This window comes from Lontra canadensis, unplaced genomic scaffold, assembly GCF_010015895.1.
Source record: "Lontra canadensis isolate GAN:19392208 unplaced genomic scaffold, GSC_riverotter_1.0 scaffold35, whole genome shotgun sequence".
Lineage (NCBI taxonomy): Eukaryota > Metazoa > Chordata > Mammalia > Carnivora > Mustelidae > Lontra > Lontra canadensis.
Genome location: NW_022631029.1, coordinates 16,444,988 through 16,458,794, shown reverse-complemented (window position 1 = coordinate 16,458,794; position 13,807 = coordinate 16,444,988).

Below are 13,807 nucleotides of genomic sequence, written 5' to 3'. Positions count from 1 at the left end.
GTCCAGGGGCAGTGCCTGATTCTCCTTTCAGTGCAAAATACACCCTGGAAAGACCCCCTGGACCAGACCTCCCTCAAAGGGACATGGGGGAAATGGGGGAGGCTATGGGAAGGGAGTGGATGTTGGCAGCCAGAATACCAAGAAATTGAACACTGCCTTTCCGTGGTGTGCAGGGGGTGCCTTCCCAAATGAAACTTCTGCCTGTTTTTCAGAAGCACTTGGAGCCCACCTGTCACACAACTTTATACAACTTGCAACATGTGACTTGAAAATCTCCAGTGGCATAAAAGTAAGAGCCATTAACCACCATTCATAGCCTGTTTTATACCCTCCCCCATTTTACCATCATCTCCAGTGGGACCTCACCATAGCTGTGCTCCAATCCTGTTCTCTACTTCATTTAGGCTGGTCTAGTGGTGGCTACTGGTCCCATCTTCACCTGTTTACTCATGCTGTTCTTATCTGGAATGCCCTCCCTTACCTCTCACCATCATCTTTGGATGATTCAAGGGACAATTCAAGTTCTACATTTTATAACAGGACCTCCTCAAACAGTCTTACCAACAGAGATGTTTCCTCTATACTCTTACCTTTACCTCTCATTTGACAATCATCTACTCTCTCAACTTGGCGCCTGGCCTAGAGAAGACTTTCAGCACATATCTGCTGAATGAAAGAATTGAATCTTTACTCACCCTTCAAGACCTAACTCAACTGTATTGCCTCTAAAAAGCTCTCCCTGGCCCCAGGCATGAATTAGTCCCTTGCTCTTTTGAGTTTCCTTAGAATTTTGTCTATAGCTAAACTATAATACCTATCACCATGCCTATGAATCATTTCCTTGTCAACTTGTTCCTCCATTAAACCATAAGATTCTCATAAACAGGAATCACATCTTATTCTTTTTTGTTCATATTGTATCTGGCATATTTTATACCTGTTCTGTACAATATGGGAGTTACCAAGAACATGTGGCTATTTAAATTTAAACTGTAATTAATTAAAATAAAATGAAATAAAAGATTCCCTTCCTTAGTTGCACTAGCCACATGTGAAGTTCTCAACAGTCACATCACATGGGGCTAGAATTAAACAATGCAGATCTAGATAATTTCCATCATCACAGAACATAATAGTGGACAGTATTGTACCAGACATTCATAATATTAGAAAAACAGCCATCATTTGAGAGTTCATTATGCTCATGCATTGTGCCATGTGTTTTATGTACACTCATTAATTCTGAGGACTATACTCAAAGGTTAATACTAGGATTATCCTTATTCTATAAAAGAAACTGAAGCACAGAAAGGTCAAGTGAGTTGGCCAAAGTCATACAATAAGTGGATGGGGGGTCAGATTTTACTATTCCCATAGGCAAGTTTATACTCATAACCACTATGCTTTTGATCAAGGAAGTGTAGTACAGTATAGCATAGCATAGCATAGCATAGTATAAATAAAATGGCCTTACAAGTCCCATATCAAATTCTAACCTCACCCCCACATGTCAGCTATTAGACGTTGGAAAAATCAGTCATTTTCTCCCTAAAATGGAGATAATCCTAATTATTTCCTAGGGTCACTGTGAAAAAAGAGTGAAGTAATGTACATGATGGACTTTATTTAGTGCCCAGCACATAGTAGGTGTAGGTACCCAGTGGATTTTAGCCATGTTCTTACTCAATGTTTTACTCTCCAGGGTGTTAAGAACTTCTTAGCTGAGTTTTAGGTACCTAGTAAACCTTTGTACTTATTATTATATATGAATGATTCTTATTCTGAGATATTACCCTTTGTTCCTTCCCAATATTTTTTAATATGGTTTTTACAAATCCATCGACTAACTGCCCACTCAATTTGTGTCCTGTTATTAATGTAACATGACAGGGGTGGAGGGTGGAAATAAATGTTACCTTCTACAGCTAGGAAACAAGAGCTCTACAGAAAGGAAGGAACCACCTCAATCAATGCAAGCACAGGAAAGTGGTAGAGTTTTAACAGGAGAATTTTAAGCATCAACCCTGATAGAGGTATGGGGCTACCTTTCCTCCTTAATGACTTAGTCCCCTAGACTGCTTGAAAGAAGGCAAACCTAATTCTTACTGACTTGACAAGAGCTTGCAGTGAATAATAAATGCCACGGTTCAGGGAGGCTGTTACCATACCAACTGGAAGGTCAGATGAACAAACACCTGAGCATGAATCGAATTACACAAAATGAAGAAGAACTAGATCTGCTGCAAGGTGAGTGAACAATAAAAGGATGGGACGGTTGAGTTTCCAAGGACAAAACACTTAGAAACAAAACAAAACAAAACTGTTATCTCTTTAGACTCTACATTGCTTTTTACCAACGTGTTGTTTATTCACATCTCTGGGCCTCTGTTCCTAAATGTTCCAAAGAAAATTCTGAAGTAGGAGAGTTTCTGCACAAGTACCAGAAAATCTACCTCAGATGAGCTCAAATAGTGTCAGACGTGGCCAACATTACTTGAAGTCCGGAGATCAGCTAGAACTTGGGTTTGATATGATCTAGTGGCTCCAGCCCTTCTTCTGGGGCTCTCTCAGGTCACTTCTTCCCTGTGTGTGCTGGCTTTATCTGCAGGCTGAAAGGGAGGTGATCTGTCATTCTCCTGAGTTTCACATCTATGCATGGTCCTGGGGTAGGCTGGATTATGGCCCTCCCCCCATCACTCCCAGGAAAAAAGCAGACTTCCTCAGTCCATTGATGTTGGGCTTGGCCATCTGATACACTATGGGTTGGGTGGGCTTCATGCAAAACTTAGCCATATGAATTATTTTGGCCACTAAGATGTTGATAGATGTGATAGAGCCTATCCTTAAGCTATATTTTGTATTTCCACTGTGCTCTTACACCTCTGCCATTGTCCTGAGAACAACATGTGTAGGCTAGTTCACTGGTCCTGGGAAGAAATGGGAGACTCTGAAGTACAACACTAGCTAGTTCAGCTGATCTCTTGGACTCATTAGTGGGACCAGCCAATGTCAGGAGAACTGAATTGTTATAACTAGCAAAGCTTGGACCAACTACCTAGAATGCTTACTGCTCTGTGATGTTGAGGTTTTGTGGGGTTTTCCTAGGCAGCATTTTTGTGGCAATAGCTAACTGATAAAATTATATCCAGATCAAAAAAGGGATTCTCTTCTGAAATTTTTCACAGATTAAGACAAAGTTGTCTTACAAGCTCCCAAGAGAGCCTCTCCTTGCATCTAATTGGTCTAAATTGGATCACATGTTCACTCACTGGCAAGAGGGGTGGGTTTTACCCTCAGACAAATAAGGTCCTTATTGGAAGGTCTGTATGCGATCCATATGAGCCACTTTGTGAAGGAACGAATATCTGAAGAAAATAAGATATCTGTTTAGAGGAGAAAATGGGTGTTAAGACAGCAACATCCTCTATTCCTATCTCTTTCTGGCCTCAGGGCAAGCCTGGCTCATCTGTAAAAACTGCTAGAGCGCTCTAATCACATTGCTGGCTACTTCCTGGGGAGGTCAAACTGGAGGTCTCTCTTGGTACAGAGAGACCTCCAGTCTCTGGAGGTCTTTGCACATTACTTCTCAGGTAGCCTCAGAGCTTTGCTTTCAACTATTGAGTTTCAGTTTCAATGCAGGTATAGCAAAGTAGTTGAAATCCTGGACCCTGTACTTAAATCTGGCTTCGAGCCTTGACTCAACAATTTATGACCTCTGTGACCCAAGGAAAGTTATTTACTCTGTCTATGCCTTAATTTCCTCACATGTAAAATGGGCCAATAACAGTATTGACTTTAAATATTGTTGGGTGAATATGTCAGTAAATACTAGTGAGTTCTTTTTTTTTTTTTTTTTCTCCTATGAGCATGATTGGGAAGATTTTTCCATAGTAGGCCATTCAGCACTCATTCAGAGTTTGAGGTGTGTTAAAATTGTCTAGTCAGATAACGAAATATTCTTTAGACATCAAGGAGGCATCTCTCCTCTCAGGAAAGCAAAATAGAGTTCCACAGTGAGTCAACAGGGAGAGAAGACATAAGTTGTCTTCCTCTCCCAGTCCTGTTGTCAGTTCTGGGTCAGGCCCCACTGGGTGTCTGGTAATGAAAATCTATTTCAGCTAGGTTAAACAAAGAGGATGTCGCTGCGTAGGACATCGACTATCTCATGGAACTCCAGGGAAGCAATGCAGAGACTGGAACCAGAGCCTAGAGAATCATTAGAACAGTTTGCACTCTTCTCTACCTCCTCCCTACAGACCATCTCTCCATTCTCTATCTTTACGTCATAACTTGATGTCCCCATTTTTGTCATGTCATACTTCCCGTCACTGTTAGAAACTGACCTCCTGCCTCTAAGTTCTGTTTCCAAATTCTGGAGAAAAGACTCTGTTTGGCATTGCTTGGCTCAGATATCCTTGCATCTCTGATGCTACTGCCAACCTAGATACCAGAAACCCACCTCTGAAGGACAGGTGCCATCCCATGAGAAAGGGAGAACTGCAAGCTGGACATGCACTTCAAAAAGATTCTAGTAATTTATTTGTCCTGTTTAAGAATGGACCAAGACCTAAAGCACACCTGCCCCTGTAATTCTTATGCAGCAAGTGTGGAGAGTGATGTGTATGTAATTAGGTCTGTTTAGAAAGATCTCTAGATGATCCTAATGATTAACAAATTTAAGGAAATTCTTTCTTGGAACAGTTACAACATGGTGAAAAGGAAGGAAAATAAGATTTGGAAAAAGAGGTTAAGATTGGATTTTTCAGCCTAGAGAAAGTAAGACCAAGAATCTTTAAGCATACAGAAGGCTTACCTATAGATAAAACCAGCTGTTTTCTGTCTCCATAAAGAGCAGTACAAAAGCAGGAGGTTAGATATAAGAAGTATTTCTTAATAGGAAAAAAAAATTTAATAGAAGAGCTCTGTGTCTCCGGGGAAGTCTCAGTGTGCCTGAGGGTACACACATAGTCTAGCTGACCTTTCAGAATGTTATTCGTACAGAGTCTATGATCCCAGGACCAGAATCAGAATCAAGCCAGGCTCCGAAATGGAAAACCAGCTCTTCCAGATGGGGCTCCAGTTACCCAGAGAAGGAAAGGAGTGAGGAAAATGTCTCACTCTACTCTCTGACCCCTCTACTGGGCTCAATCAAATCGCACACTCAATTCCTTTAAGTATAGTAGACATATCTGTGGTTTCATTCAGTAAGCAAAGAAGGTGGCAGTGGCCCCAGCCCCATCTCTCCTCATCTCCCAGTCCTGGCCCCAGGCCAAGACACTTTCATGGTCCAGGGGCCCTTCTTCCAGACAGATGGAGCCTGGGGATCAACATGACGGTAGCAGTTACTGTACGGATGTGGCTTGGCCCTGCTGGGGCCACAGGTGCTTGCATGAAAAGGGAAGCCAGGGGTGGCATCAGGCCTCAATACATCATCCAATCAAACAGGCAGCAACCAGGGCAAAATCTGCTGACTCCTAATTCTCTCTTTCTCTTCATCATCAGAGGCCCAACTGTGCTATGGTCTGAAAGATTGCTTCCACCCCCCACCCCATGCCCAAATTCATGTTTGAATCCTAATGCCCAGGTGATAGTAGTAGGAGGCAGGGCCTTTGGGATGGGATTAGGTCATGAGGGCAGAGCCCTCAGAAATGAGATTAGTGCCTGTATTTTAAAAAGCCAAAGAGAGCTCCCTTGCTCCTTCTTCCACATGAGGACACAGCAAGAAGTGAGCGGTCTGTTACCGGAAGGGAACTTTTATTTAAAACCAACCATGCTGACGCCCTGATCTTGGACTTCCAGCACCTAGAACGGTGACAAATAACTTTTTTTTTTAAAACCTACCCAATGTGCAGTATTACGTTACAGCACCCGAAACAGACTAAAGCAATCCACCTCTTAGTTATCCAACAGATGGGACTTTTGTTGTCAGGGCCGATTTCTTATAGGCTTAACGCTGACCTGTCAACTCCCTCTTGCTTTTCTCTCTTCTCCAGGCTGGCAGTAGGTGGGCACCCTGACTCCGCTTATTCTCCAGCCATCTTGCTGCCCCTCCCTCAACTTGTGTTGCTGGTAGCTGGACAACGGTAGAGACTGGGATTTAGAGCTGTGAAGGAGAAAGGAACCAGAAGGTCCCACTTGGATCTTAAGTCTTTACCAGAGCTCAACAGTCAAACAGCTATAAAGTAATAGCTTTGAGCATGTTCTTGTTCCTGGGGTATATGATATTCTCCAGGACCACATAGGGGAGGGCGCTGGAAAGTGATTGGCAAGGCAAGATTCTAACATTCCTGGATCCCAGGGAGGACATCATCCCATTAAAAACCCAGCAGAGTCAAAATTTGTGAACACTACAACTCCAGCTCTCTGGCTAAGGCAATTGGGGAACACTGCGTGTTTGTTAATTGTACTTTCTTTTCAGTGTAAAATGACATTTGGCATTTGTTTTTCTCATCTTCACCTCTCAAGGGAAAACAGAACTTCAAAGATCTCAAACTTCAAAGAATATAAGCAAATTAACCTGATATTTTAGAGCTGCAGTCTATGCTTCCTCCCGCTGAACCACTGTGGATTGTTTTATGAACTTCATAAAGGAGCCTCACAAGGACAGGGGAAAGGAACGGTTTCCCCAAGCGCCACCCCAGATGGCCAGAGGGCCCTAGACCACTGAGTTCTTCAACAGGAGCTACAGCGCTGGGGACCACACTCTGTCCCACTCACCACCCTTGCCTCCAAACATGCCTCCAGGACCAAGAACAGAGTTTCCCCAAGGGAGTCCCAGAACTTGCATTCCTTGAAATGTTTCTCAGAAAATCTTTTTCAGTTCCAACAAGCTTGGGAAGTATTCTGTCCATGGTCTCCCGTCACCCTTGTACATTCATGAGGCAGTTGAGCAAATTAAAAGCACTGAGAATTCCTACAATAAGATAACAATTTTGGCTTTGTTATCTCAGATAATCTCACGTGTATCTTACCACAGAGCTCTTTCCATTGTTTTTAACATAATTCGTATTAAGATTCCGTGAAGCCAGCATTCTACCAAATACAGCTTAGAAACATGGGCTTATACCAATGTCTTTAGTTCAGACAAGAAGCATCCACCTTGCATGGATTTTCTGCCCCCACCCCACTTAATTTGACATCTGTTGGTCTTGCTATAATACTTGGAATATAGATTTTTTTACTGTTTTATAAAGTGCTCTCTACTATCAGTTTTTCATGCCAAATTGACCTCGTTATTGGGGGTTTGATGGCATTTCAGGCCATCTAGACCTGGTTCAGCTCTAGAGTTGGGGCATTTTAAACAAAGCATCAAGAATCTTCTCATAAAGACATATAGATCTAAAAAGTTAACATGATAGTTTCTTTGAAACCCATTTAGAACTACTTGCTACCTTATTTCACTACTTAGTTAAAATACCATGTCTGAAGAAAATATATGTAATTTTCTTTGTCAGTATCAAGAAATGACAGTAATTGTAATTTCCATGAGTGGAACAATCCGTTATGGGAAAAATGTTAATACTCTTAAGAGTCTAAATCCTTTACAGGGTGTGGCATATCCTATAATCTGTCTGTTGGGTTTGAATGCTGTATTTTAGATGCTGTGGTATTTATAATTCTATTCACAGCTCCAGACACCCCTGTTTTGAATGTGTCTCCTGGAATTGAAATTTGGAGCCATTTATTGACGAGAGAGAGGAGGGTGAGAGGTAATCATTCCTGACGTGTGATCGATAGGGTAATCCTCCAACCTATCAGAGAGGCCCTAAAAATGGAGGGTGGCAAGGGTGATTTTTCTCAGCTTCAGTTCAATACGGCTATTACAGATATGTAGGTACTAAATTAGAGACGAATGTGTGCTCCGGGGTATACATCATGTTTGGTTCCTTGTGGTGTAAGCACTACGGAGCAGATAGAGAAGTGGCCGCACATCACTCGCTGACACAGTGTTGGCGAGATAAGTTGATGACTATGAGGTGGTCAGGGATGGGGGGCAACCATATCTGAAAATGGTGGGCAAATGGAGAGGGGGACTAGAAATCAGGTATTTATGGCAGAGTTTGCCCCCAAAGTATAACTCTGACAAAGAGTCTCAAAATTGTCCATTTATTGTTTCTGTCAGCCTTTTTAGGTCCGCTGAAAAGAAGCCTGCTGATCCTGACAAGATCAAAATGACCCTTGAAACCATTTGATAATGGGCTGAACTCACAGTACTTCATCCTCTCTACACGGTGCCTTTCTGCCGGAATGTGAGCAGCAGGAAGAGAAAGTGGCTCTGCACAAAATCCACCCAGAAGCAGAAGCGTGCGGCTTCCCAAGTTTGAACTTCTTTGGTGAGAAATTCTCCACGTCCTGTGCAACATTTCACGGAACCGTGTTCTCTTTATCTTAACCCTCACCCACTGCCACTATCGCCAAGGGAAACCTGGAGCCTTTTCCCTCAGCGTGGAACATTTCACCAGAACAAAGGAAGGGAGGGTTCCTCCAAAGCTGATGCAGTGAGCACACGGTGGAGGCTGCCTGCAAGAATTCCCACGGATTTTGCAAAGGAATTGGGCCGGGCAGGTGGCAAGGCCTCCTACATGCAGGGTAGAGGAAAGAGCTGTTCTTCAGCCATGGGGTCTGGACAAAGCTGAACCACCTCGAGACCCAGCCCAGTCTGGATGTGGGGATCAAAGGATCCACACTTAGATACTGCCCCCCTACCCCAAAATAATTGAAAGATGTGTAAATCTCCAGAAAACACTGAAAAGAGATTACATTCATTTCACACAGGAAAACTTCCACAAATCTTTTCCCAAGGCAGGAGCAGCTACATAAACTGTAGCCCCCAGTGCAAAATGAAAATGTGGGAGCCCTTGTTAAAAAATTATCAAGAATTCCCAGAGGGTGACAGCAGAACATTGAACAGAGTGCGGAGCCCTTCTGAGCCAGGGCCTCGTGGGACCCCTGGGTGTAGGCCCAGGAAGCCAGTGCTGCCCTGAAGGTCTTTCCTCCCTCCCTCTTTCTCTTTCTCTCAGTCTCTGTCCTCCTCCCTCTCTCTTTCTCTCCCTCCCTCTCTTTCTCTCTCCCCACCCCTTCTAACACAGGGGGACTACCCCCTAAATCTTTGTTCTCTCCCTCTCCAAGGTCAGGGTTTCCTCCACATTCCTTCCCAAACCAGGTATGGAGGACCCTCCCTGGGCTCTCTCCAGGCTAGCTCCATCACAGCTCCTTATCATGCAGCCCCTCTTAGCCTCCTTCTTCCTTCCTTCCCTCATTCACCAGGCCTAGCTTGGTGCTGCAAAGAATGATATTTTTCCCCCTTAGCGAGAGAGAAAGAGAGTGAGCAGGGCAAGGAAGGACAGAGGGAGAAGGAGAGAGAGAATTTCAAGCAGGTTCCATGCCAGATGCAGAGCCCAATGCGGGACTCCAACTCATTACCCTGAGATCATGACCTGAGTGGAAATCAAGAGTGGGACACTTAACTGACTGAGCCACCCAGGCGCCGCAAGAATGATATGAATAACTAACCACATATGGTTATGTGGTTATATATATATATATATATATATAATACACACAGTCTTTCTTACAGGTAGAGGCATGGGGGAAAGATTTGAAACACTTAAAACTTTTAGTATCTTTATTAGTATTTTATTCATTAATTTATTTATGTATATATTAATTATTGCTACGTATTACTTGTTAACAGGTGTTGGAAGCTGTTCATTATCCACAAAATGCAAATGTCACTGACCTCAAGGAATTTTTATTCTAAAATAGACAATGATAATGACAAAGAGTAATTCCTGAGCCCTCACTGTGTGCTAGAAAATACGCTGACTCACTTATATACGTTAGTTTCTTTAGTCCTCATAACCGTGTGAGGTACATATTACTGTTACTTCCACATGAAGATAGGAACTAGAGCTTAGGAAAGTTGTCAGCTTGCCTTTGTTCACAAATCCACCATCTGGCTCTAGAGCTGGCTTTCTTGATACTTCCAATAAGCTATGCAAACAAATGAGAACAGTTAGCTCTCCTCCCCACACTGCCTCTCCACTGGGCATAGAATTAGGTCCTTAGTATTTGCTGAATAAATGAGCGTGTGAGTTAGCAAGTACAGGGAGGAGAGGAGAATGAAAAAAATGAAAAAGAGAACTGGCCAAATCTAGTCGGTGAAAGAACTGAACTGTTTGTGAATTCCAGTCCTGCCTTCATCCCACAGTTTACAGAGGTTTGAGTAGCAAATGCTAATACCCACTTGGCTTTGCAGGAGAATCTGGGTCAGCTGATTTTTAGACATGGCACCAACTAGTTGCTCAGCAAATGTTCTTTAAGATAAATTAATGCGAAAGGAATGGAATTAAATTAAATCAGAACATTTCTGTGAGAATCTGGTTTGAAGTTGAAGGAGCTTTAATGTAGATTCAACAGACTCCATCACTCTTTATAAGTGCACAGAGGAACTGTGGACAAAGCCTGAGCAGCCACACATACCTGAGCCTCAGTCTCAGGAAGAGCGAGGAGGTTCCAGGCCTCCCCATGCTCGGCCTGCAGAATGCTAATTTGCTAATGTGATGAAGGAATTAAATAAAGTCCTTAAATGCAGCTGCACTTCCATGAATGGGTAGTAAATAATGTTGCTTTAAGCTACGGTAACTGCTTCATGGGGATTCTGCCTCATCTTTATGGATGCCTTGTCATAATTTCTAGAATTATAGAAGCCATCCCATGACTCCATAGATCGAAAAGAAACAATATATGAAGGTTTCTTCCTTCTCAGCTCACAGTACATAAAGTGATTTTTCACTACTCTGAATCAAAACAGATAAATTTAAATATATTTGCTTGCACAAAGTTCTGAGTTGAGCTTAGAAGAGAAGCTCAATGGTCTGGCAGGTCTCAGTTCCTGAAGAAAATTAGAGGCTGGGAAGGATGTCCCACACATGGAGACTCAGATGTCCCTCGCAGCCCGGCAGGTGCTATCTCACCTTTTGCCCTGAACCACCAAACAAGAAGGGGAGGCCATGTTACTCTCAACACCTGGTGATGGGAAACATCTCCCTTCCCCCCTTTCCCTTCTCCAGACCCTGTCCTCTGCCCCCCATCCCTCCCATTATTCCCAATAAGAACCTACCCAGGCTCTAACACAAGCCTGTGAGATGGTGGGGGGGATCACTTGCTTTGATTACTCCTACACCACCAGCCCCCCAACACAGACACACTGTGCAGATACAGAGAGCAAAGCACAGCCCCTGAAGTGGCTCTTGTGGTCCTACTCAGGCAATAGCAAAGCCAAGGCTCTCATCCCGGATATTTAAACCTCCATTTCAGTAAGCTTTTTGTTTTTCCGATCTGACCCTCAGACTCAAGTTCCAAAATCTCACACAAGTAAACTCAGTAAAGATAACAGGAACCTGTATCATCACTGTCCACTCCATTATTGAGAGTTCGTGATGTGTGAGGAGAAATAACATGCAGGAAGCCACACCAGTAATACAAGGTCTCACGAGTAGTGTGTGGTGAAGGGACTCAAGCCAAGCTCTGTCTGACCCCATGACTATGAGTGTAAGCCCTCAGGTACATTGCCTTTCTATAGAGACATCAACCCTTCACAAGATGGCTACTGAGGGATTGTGTATAAAACTCTGATCTATTACAAAGAAAATCACTTACAAATAAATCACTTACAAAGAAAAAAGAAACTGATCAGTTGGTTGGTCCATCCTGTGGACACTGCTCACCTCCCAACTTCCATGAGGGGAGATCCAGGCACCGGATGTTGCTACTTCCCTCTATAAACCAGGTAGGTACACATACAAACACACACACACACAGGAAGCCCCAAGACTGTTTCATAAATTCTTTACTTCAACCTCTACTGAGTCCAAAGGATGTTATGTTTTTAGTAGCAGTGTCCCGCCTCTATAAAGTGACCCTCATGCATTTTGTAGGTGGCTCAGCCTTACTACAGATTCAGAGAGCCTCCCCACAAAACCAGCATATTAGCGGCAGACCCTCTCCTTCACATTCACTTCCCACTTCACAACCTCCCTCTTTCCTTTCATCTACTTCTCCTACTCCACTATGACACTACCTCCTCTTTGTGAGTTGGCAGTCTTTATCTTTCCTACCAGTTCTACTCCCAGGAAGCAGGGAGCTTCCAGTGATGAGGAGGAATATAGGAATAGTGGGTAGAGAAAGCACCACTATACTGGCTGGGTTCTGAGTGTATTATTTTATTTTGCTTTTATTTTATTTTATTGATTTTTTATTAACATATAATGTATTATTTGTTTCAGGGTTACAGGTCTGTGGGTAGATTTTTTAAAGAAAAAATTTGACATCTTGCCTTGCAAAGGGCACCTTGCTGGTAGACTAGTTTGTATACTTCATTATCTCCATCCTTTCCTGGAGCTGCATTACAAACATTCCCCTCCAATGCTTTCTCCATGAGAAGTATCAGGTTCCAGAGGAGGAGACAGAAGAAAAATAATTCTTTCCAGGCACACTATATTAAACTAATTGACATGGACATTTATTATTTTGTGGCAACCCAACACCATTTTTTCCTTTAGTAACAGCACCCCGATTTTCTTTTATAACTTAGGAAAGACATCAAGGGCTCCTGACATCACTTGAATCATGTTATGCCTAAAGCCGTATCTACCCAGGGAATATCCAGTTGTAAGAGCAGTAAAATCCTTTTCAGTTTCAGCTGGCTTGAGTTTAGAAAAAGAACCACCAATGAAATATTTCTTCCTTGAAATTGTAACTCTGGCCAGATCTTTCTGGCCAAGATTCTGTGGACATTTGCAGGTCATCAACTGTGACATAAATAGCCTTGGGCTTGGCTTTTCTGGTGGTTGCTACTGTGGGACGAACAGTGCCTAATCAGAAGAGGACCGTCCTTGAGCCAGAGGGAGGGCTCTGCTCCTATTAGGACTCATCCCCTGCGGTAAGCCATGAGCATCCACAGAAGGCCCACTTGCCACTTGGAGTAAGCGTACATTCTTATCTGCCCACGGTGGGAACCCTGGCACTTGCATGCAGCTACCAAAAGACGAGCCTAAAGAAGAAGGAACAAAATGAAAAGACTGCAATGCTGGCTTCACAAAACTCTCAGAATACATCTCATTATTGGGAGCAACAGAGGGGTGCCTGGAGCGCTTGTCAGAACCAAACCACCAAATTTAAGGCAGAAGGCCACTGTGCTTGCGCATTCTCCTTCTCTCTCCTGCTCTCTCTCTGCCAAGCCTCTCTTCTAAAAAGACCAGATCCACCTCTAAGGGGATGGTCCCCAGGATAAATGGCCAGGTATCTGGGTATTTCTCTATTTAGCCACCAGCCAAGGTTTCTCTTCCTTTACCTCATGGCCTGGTTACCAGGAGTAACCAAGGCAAACACAAGCCGATGAAGCAAGCCCCAGGAGGCATATTGCTTAGCAGGCTCAGCTAGAATCCAAACTGAAGTTGGAGACATGATCCAACTTGTTCTGCAGATAATTAAGTGCTCCTGAGCTTTTCCTTAAAGAATCCATCAGCATCCCAAAGAAAAATCACGGAAAGGATAGGAGGCTTTATAAGACTCTCTGGATGGGTTTTTCTTCCATAGGGGGTGAATAGAAAATCTGTTTATTTGTCCAAACAGCCTATTTCGTATGTTTGACCTAGTGACCAGAAGAGGTTAATGTTATGTTGGGGGGAAGGGAAATGGGGAGTTAAAGGGAAAAAAAAGATTTTTTTTTTAAATACCAGTGGAAACCTTCAGAAGATTTTTTTTTTTTTTTTTTTTTTTTTTTTTTTTTTTTTTTTTTTTTTTT